This window comes from Glycine soja, chromosome 7, assembly GCF_004193775.1.
Source record: "Glycine soja cultivar W05 chromosome 7, ASM419377v2, whole genome shotgun sequence".
Lineage (NCBI taxonomy): Eukaryota > Viridiplantae > Streptophyta > Magnoliopsida > Fabales > Fabaceae > Glycine > Glycine soja.
The window spans coordinates 10,025,133-10,031,684 of NC_041008.1; positions in this window are offsets into that span (position 1 = coordinate 10,025,133).

A 6,552-nucleotide genomic window follows, 5' to 3' on the forward strand; every position below is an offset into this window, starting at 1 on the left:
ATGTTTTTAATTAAAGAATGTAATCTATCTTTTAGCAACTAAGAATTAAGAAAATTTATATTTTTTTGGTGAATTAAAATATATGTATAATCTATCTCTTTAGAATTTAGATATTATTATTATCGTCAATGGCGAATGCAAGACCCTAAGTCAGTGGGTATAAATTATAAAAAATAAAATTAGTGGGTTCAATTATATAAATATAGATGAAATAAAATATAAAAATATAAGATTTTATTTATAAATTTGATGAATTTTAAAAAATGAGGGGGTGCAAGTGCACACCCTCACATGGTTGTAGGTCCACCACTGATTATCGTGGTCGTCATTGTTTCATGTCTGAGTATGAATGTAATTTGATATTAAGGTATCCATACCTGTTAAAATTTATGGGTACTTATATATATGTGATGGTCTCCATACCTGTTAAATATATAATTACATGTTTCAAATGAAAAAATATATAAAAAAAGTGTATAAATATAGAAGTTTGCATGTAAGTGTGAGAGATATTCTTGAGAAAAGGTTCTGGATAACCTGTATTTTTTTTGTATCTCTTTTATAAAGAGAGTTTTTTATTTTATTTATTGAATATATATATATATATATATATATAGAGAGAGAGAGAGAGAGAGAGAGAGAGAGAGAGAGAGAGAGAGAGAGAGAATCATGGAGATACACGGCCAAAAAGAAACCCTACCTATATGTAAATGTATAGTAAAGTTAATGTTGAAAATTTTTTTATTGGAAACTTTTGGTATTTAAATTTTTCTCTTAAATTAAGTTTTTCTTTAAAGATGCTGACAAATGCATCAAGGAGATGATCATATCCTAATTATGTTGAACCCATCCTCTAGCCTATCGAGGCAAATTGATCTCAGGTGGTTTCTTTTAGAAATTAATTTCCAATCAGGATCTATTTTGAAACATTTTGTGAAGGGGCCGGGTCTGTTTTGTGTGAGCATTTTGCGGAGGGAAATGGCGAAACACATATTTCGCCAAGAGGAAAAGCGAAATAGGTGCATATTTCGCCAATAGGAACAACGAAATAGGTGTAAGTCAAGTCAGGTGCAGACAGAGTGAATTTTGCCATCCTCGCCAATGAGGATGGCGAAATCCACAAAATACCACCTATTTCGCCAATGAGGATGGCAAAATCCACTCTGCATGCTGCACCTATTTTGTCAATGAGGATGACGAAATGGCGAAATCCACAAAGTACCACCTATTTCACCAATGAGGATGACAAAATCCACTCTGCATGCTGCACCTATTTCGCCAATGAGGATGGCGAAATCCATTATCTAACCCACACCTATTTCGCTGTTCCTGTTGGCGAAATATGCACCTATTTTGCTGTTCCTCTTGGCGAAATATGTGTTTCGCCATTTCCCTCCGTAAAATGCTCACACAAAATAGACCTCCTTTGCAAAATGTTTCAAAATAGACTCTGATTAGAAATTATTTTCTAAAAGAAACCACGTGAGATCAATTTGCCGCCTATTGATCCCATGCAAATTAAAGGCATCCTAAGTTTATTAAAGCAAAAGATTGAACAAAATGAGAACCTATCCTGAGGCTGCCCTCTAAAATAACGGGCAAAAAGATGTAAATAAAAAGAGGGGACATTTCTCCATCAAAAAGACTGTCTATTATTCACAGCAAAATTGGCAATCGGGTTTGCATGGTAATTTTTCTTTTAAATTAATAAATGTCAGTAGTTTCATTGTTTAAAAATAATAAGGATGCCTGTTTTGACGTCTGAAAATAATCATCATTTATTTTTTATATACAAATAAATATATTTATGTAAAATTTCTTAGTGTAATCTTTCCCAGATTTAGAAATAATGAGTGCAGGTGTTTTTCTTAAAACTACGTGTATATAGTATTTTTTTAATGCTTAGGATCAAGTTTGTCTTTTTTTAGTTAGATGAAATATATATATATATATATATATATATATATATATATATATATATAAATCAAATAATAAAAAATGTATAATGTGTTTAATTTTTATTTACTATCCATATAAAAAATATTATTAATTAACCCAGAATTATGTTAATTATAATTTTTAAAATAATTATTATAAGAATCAAAATTTTCCATTAATAACAACATGTGATTAAATGATAACTTTGAAAAGGCACTAAATACAAATTCTGAACCACGTATTCTCGTATATGAGGTATTGTGTTTATCGTTCGTCAGAGTATCATTTTTATCAAACACAACATAATATATTTTGTAAATCAATATGACCTATAATATTAAAATATTAATATAGTTTATTGACTTATTCTGTCAAGAAGGGACAAGTGCACGTTGATTTACAAAAGGTAATAATGTCATACCAACAGGCAACAGCCATTGTCCTGGTATGTTACCTGAGTGTATTATTAGTTAGATAGGTTGAGATTATTAATTATGGTAAAATTAGTTGATGGGTTAAATTTAATAAAAACACATGAATTAAAGATCTTACACAACAATGATCAAATGGAAATTTCTCTAAATTTTTATTTATTATATTCACTACGTTAACTAAACATTTATATGATAATACGTAATTAAATGAAAATATAATACACAGTGAAATAATTTCTTTATTAGTTTATATAGAGGTTGAATTATTTTATTGGAGTAATAATAATTTTGCTAATAAAATAATAAAAATATAGTGATACACAAACAGAGACACAAATTATACAAATTTGAGTGTGTATAATTGCACTATTAATTATGAAATTAGTTATAAAATAAACAATTCTTCCTACATAATAAACTATTAATTAAACGTAGAACATAAATAATTAGCAAAATCATATATTCTGTGTTTTTATTCATGTTGATAATTAAGTTGTTAAAAAGTAATTATAATTTAACTTCATTTCGCATTATGTAAAAATTCCTCATATAAAAAATTCACAAATTTCCATTAAAATCTCACAAGTCACAAGGGCCACTTCTCAACTAATTTACCAATCTCAATATTCACGAAGATAGTCTAAACTCTAAAGTAGAAATATGAAGAAGTTAAAAGCCTTTTCAGTCTAGACTACTTTAAATATATACATTCAAAAGGGATTTTAAGAGAAAATGAACTGAGTAAAGTAAAAAAAAAAATAAAAAAAAATAAATAAAAGTTGGTTCGAACATTGGTTTCAAATGCATTCTTAGCATTCAAGAATACTATAACAGAGAATATAATCATGACTTATTTCCATAACATGTCTCATTCTTTTTTGGGCCATGCAAAGCAAAATCACTACATGCATAATCGGATCATAAAAGAAACCAATAAATAAATAAAACGACATCTTAATTAAGAATCAAATATGAAAAAAAAAACGAAGTTTAATTTGTATAGAAGAGAACCATAGTGGGAAGATGAAAAATATACATGGGGAAATATATAATAAATAATGGGATACTACAACATATATTAGTTTACAATTTAACCAGAAAAAAAAAGAAGTATAATCGCAACAATATATATCCAGTATACACAGTTGCTCTTGGGGATAAGAAACAATGCATCTTATTAGAATTGGTATGCGAAATGGGCAAACCGATAAGACAAAGAATATCATTAAAAATTCTGTTGATGTTTCTAAAAGTTATAGCTATGCCCGATGCCAATGTATTGTAACATTCCCACTCTTGATATCACCAATTCGGATTGTTGGACGACAACATACTTTATGCACTAATCCTTACTAATAAATTATTTTCCATCAAAAAACGAACTTTGGTCTAATGTTGGTTGTGACTTATGAGCCCCACGTAACGTTATAATTCTTTCTTCAATCCCAATATTTTTGGTACGTTAGTGAAAATTTTACATTAAGACACACTTGATAATTAGAGATATATACATGCACAAACGTTAACACACATAGTTGGTGAGGTTTTAAACATAGTAAATAACTGATAAGTCATTATAAAAAAGATAGATATGTAGGAGTAGGACCACCCAACTGGTAAAACTACCATCTCACAATATTAATAATAACTTCAAGTTTAGAAAGTAAACGAACAATGAGAATAGAAAAAGGAAAACAATCTAACTTAGCTACACTACAATCTAACCAAAATCAAAATATAATAGAATGGAAAGTGTTGGTGGGATTTTTGGGTACACTTTTCATGAAGGTTTGATATCACACCTTAATTAGTGTCCACAACCACAGTACACACAAGGACCATCAACACAAACTTAGCTGTTTTCAAGGGCCTCTTCTAGTTGGAAAGCTAGTCAATTAGGTTGCTTTTCTACGTACACTTTAGACAGAGAGATAACAACCTTCCAATTTGGTTACCCATGTGATGACCAACGCAATTCACCTAGACCTACTTTTACAACTCCTATGTTTCTTGTGCTATATAAATAGAAGTTTCTTCTATATGTCAGCTAATTTTGCTAAGAATGCCCGTAAATGGATATGGTGGTTGATCATAAGAAAGCATTAATGAATGTCTTCTTAATCACTCAAAGATTTATTGCTATTTGTAGGATTTTGAAACAATATATAATTGAATTTGGTGGATGTTAAGTAGGATATGTAGATTGTAAAAGAAGTAAACTAACACTTGCACTGTTATTGCCTCCTATTATGGGAAAGGGTGTGATTTAATGACTAGAAAACAAAGTGTTGGCTTCTTGGCATTCGCGGAGCTATACTGCAGGGACAGGGGAGCCATGGTCCCTCCAAAGTTTTTTAAAATTATAAACATATATTTCTATAATAATATGATTAATAAAAATTTAATTATTTCTAATACCTAGTTTCTTTTACCTTAACTCAATTAACTTAGTATTTTGGACAAAAGTTCTTTCTTTAACGAAAATTGAAAGTCCATCATCTGTTGTTTCTCTTTTGGTCAATTATAGTTTTAACATTTTCAAGGATTTCTGATACTTTTTTCTTAACACAAACTTTCAGATTAATTGCTTTTCTTTCTTTTTCATTTTTTATTCTCTGAACACTTAATATGTAACTTAGTTTCAACAATATCAATAGACTTGTTTTTCATATTTGCACGATTTATCTTCACTAGTATATATGTGTTTTTATTTTCGATATTTAGTTATTTTTAAATATATATTATCTCAATTATGTTATTGACTTATTTTTTTATTTTCATATAAATTCAGTGACTCACTAACTTTTTTAAGCACCGTTATTGCTCTTGTTTTCCATCTTGGTATTATTATTGTGCAAACCTATGCTTTGATAAAATGATCACTTTCCTTCTAAAATATGTAATGCTTAACATATAATATTTTTTTTCTATCTTAATGCTCAATTTTTATGGATGTTCAAGTATATGATTATAAATTTTATCTATTTTTATTTGTAATAATTATGTAAATAATTTGTAATTTTTTTATGTAATTGATCATTTTTTCAAGTTTGTATTTATATTACAACTTAATATGGTATTACATATCAAAGATATACATTAAAATTTATTTTGGTTCTCCCAAAATTTTAGTTCAAGCTCCGGCTGATTATTGGGGTTGCTAACATACAAATGTGAAAGCATGAAACCACAGTTATATATTGTCCACTTGGCATGATAAGAGACATTTGTAAGTTGTAACTCTAGTTTAGCTAGACGTCCCTTTGCTTCGACCTTGATTTTTTGACTTCTCATTCATTAGCAAGGAAACGTTTTTGTTGCTCTTTCTTAATTTGGCACACAATTAAACAAGGTTTTAAACTAAACATCACTGTCCACCATTTAATAGTTAAATAGAAATATTATTAGTAACTCATTCAAGTACTTATACAGTCAAGAAAAAAGAAAAAAAAAGAAGTATATGATATAAATAATGCAATTAATTTAATGTGACATAATTAATAGATATATAATTTTATTTCTTAAACATGTAATTATGAGTATGAAAAATATGTGTTGAGATTCCACTAGAAATACTTTGATTAAAAAAATACAATGAAAAAGAGATAAATAACATAACTCTTTGATGTAAAATTAATTTTATTGGACGTAGCTGTTTATATCTAGAGCTATCGAAGTTTGAATTCAATCCGTTTCCTGTTTTGATTGTCAATGAAAATCATTTGATTGTTGACTACATATGAAATTTATACGCAATGGGATTTATCTAAAACTTTATACTTGAGTGATTAGCTTTACTCATCCTTTTACTTTATTTTATTTTATTTTTAATGAGCACTTGATTTTGGCATCAAATTGTCAATTAGATTATATTGCCTTAGTAGTGAAATAAAATATTTCAATTTTAATTTTCCAAAAGATGGCTTTCACTGATAAACATATTTTTTTCCTTTTGGGAAAAAAATGTGCATTCTGACTTCAGAATTAAAACGAGCAATGAAAAAACATTGCAACAGAACAACTAAATTAAGTATTACTAACATCAAACCCATGTGAAATGTACATTGCAAAAGGTACTGAACATCATGATTACATTTACAGCCTGCCATAGTGCAATACAGAGAAGGGGTTGGGATGGGGGGAAGCTGATAAAAAACTTCTTTTAAAATGAAGGCAATTC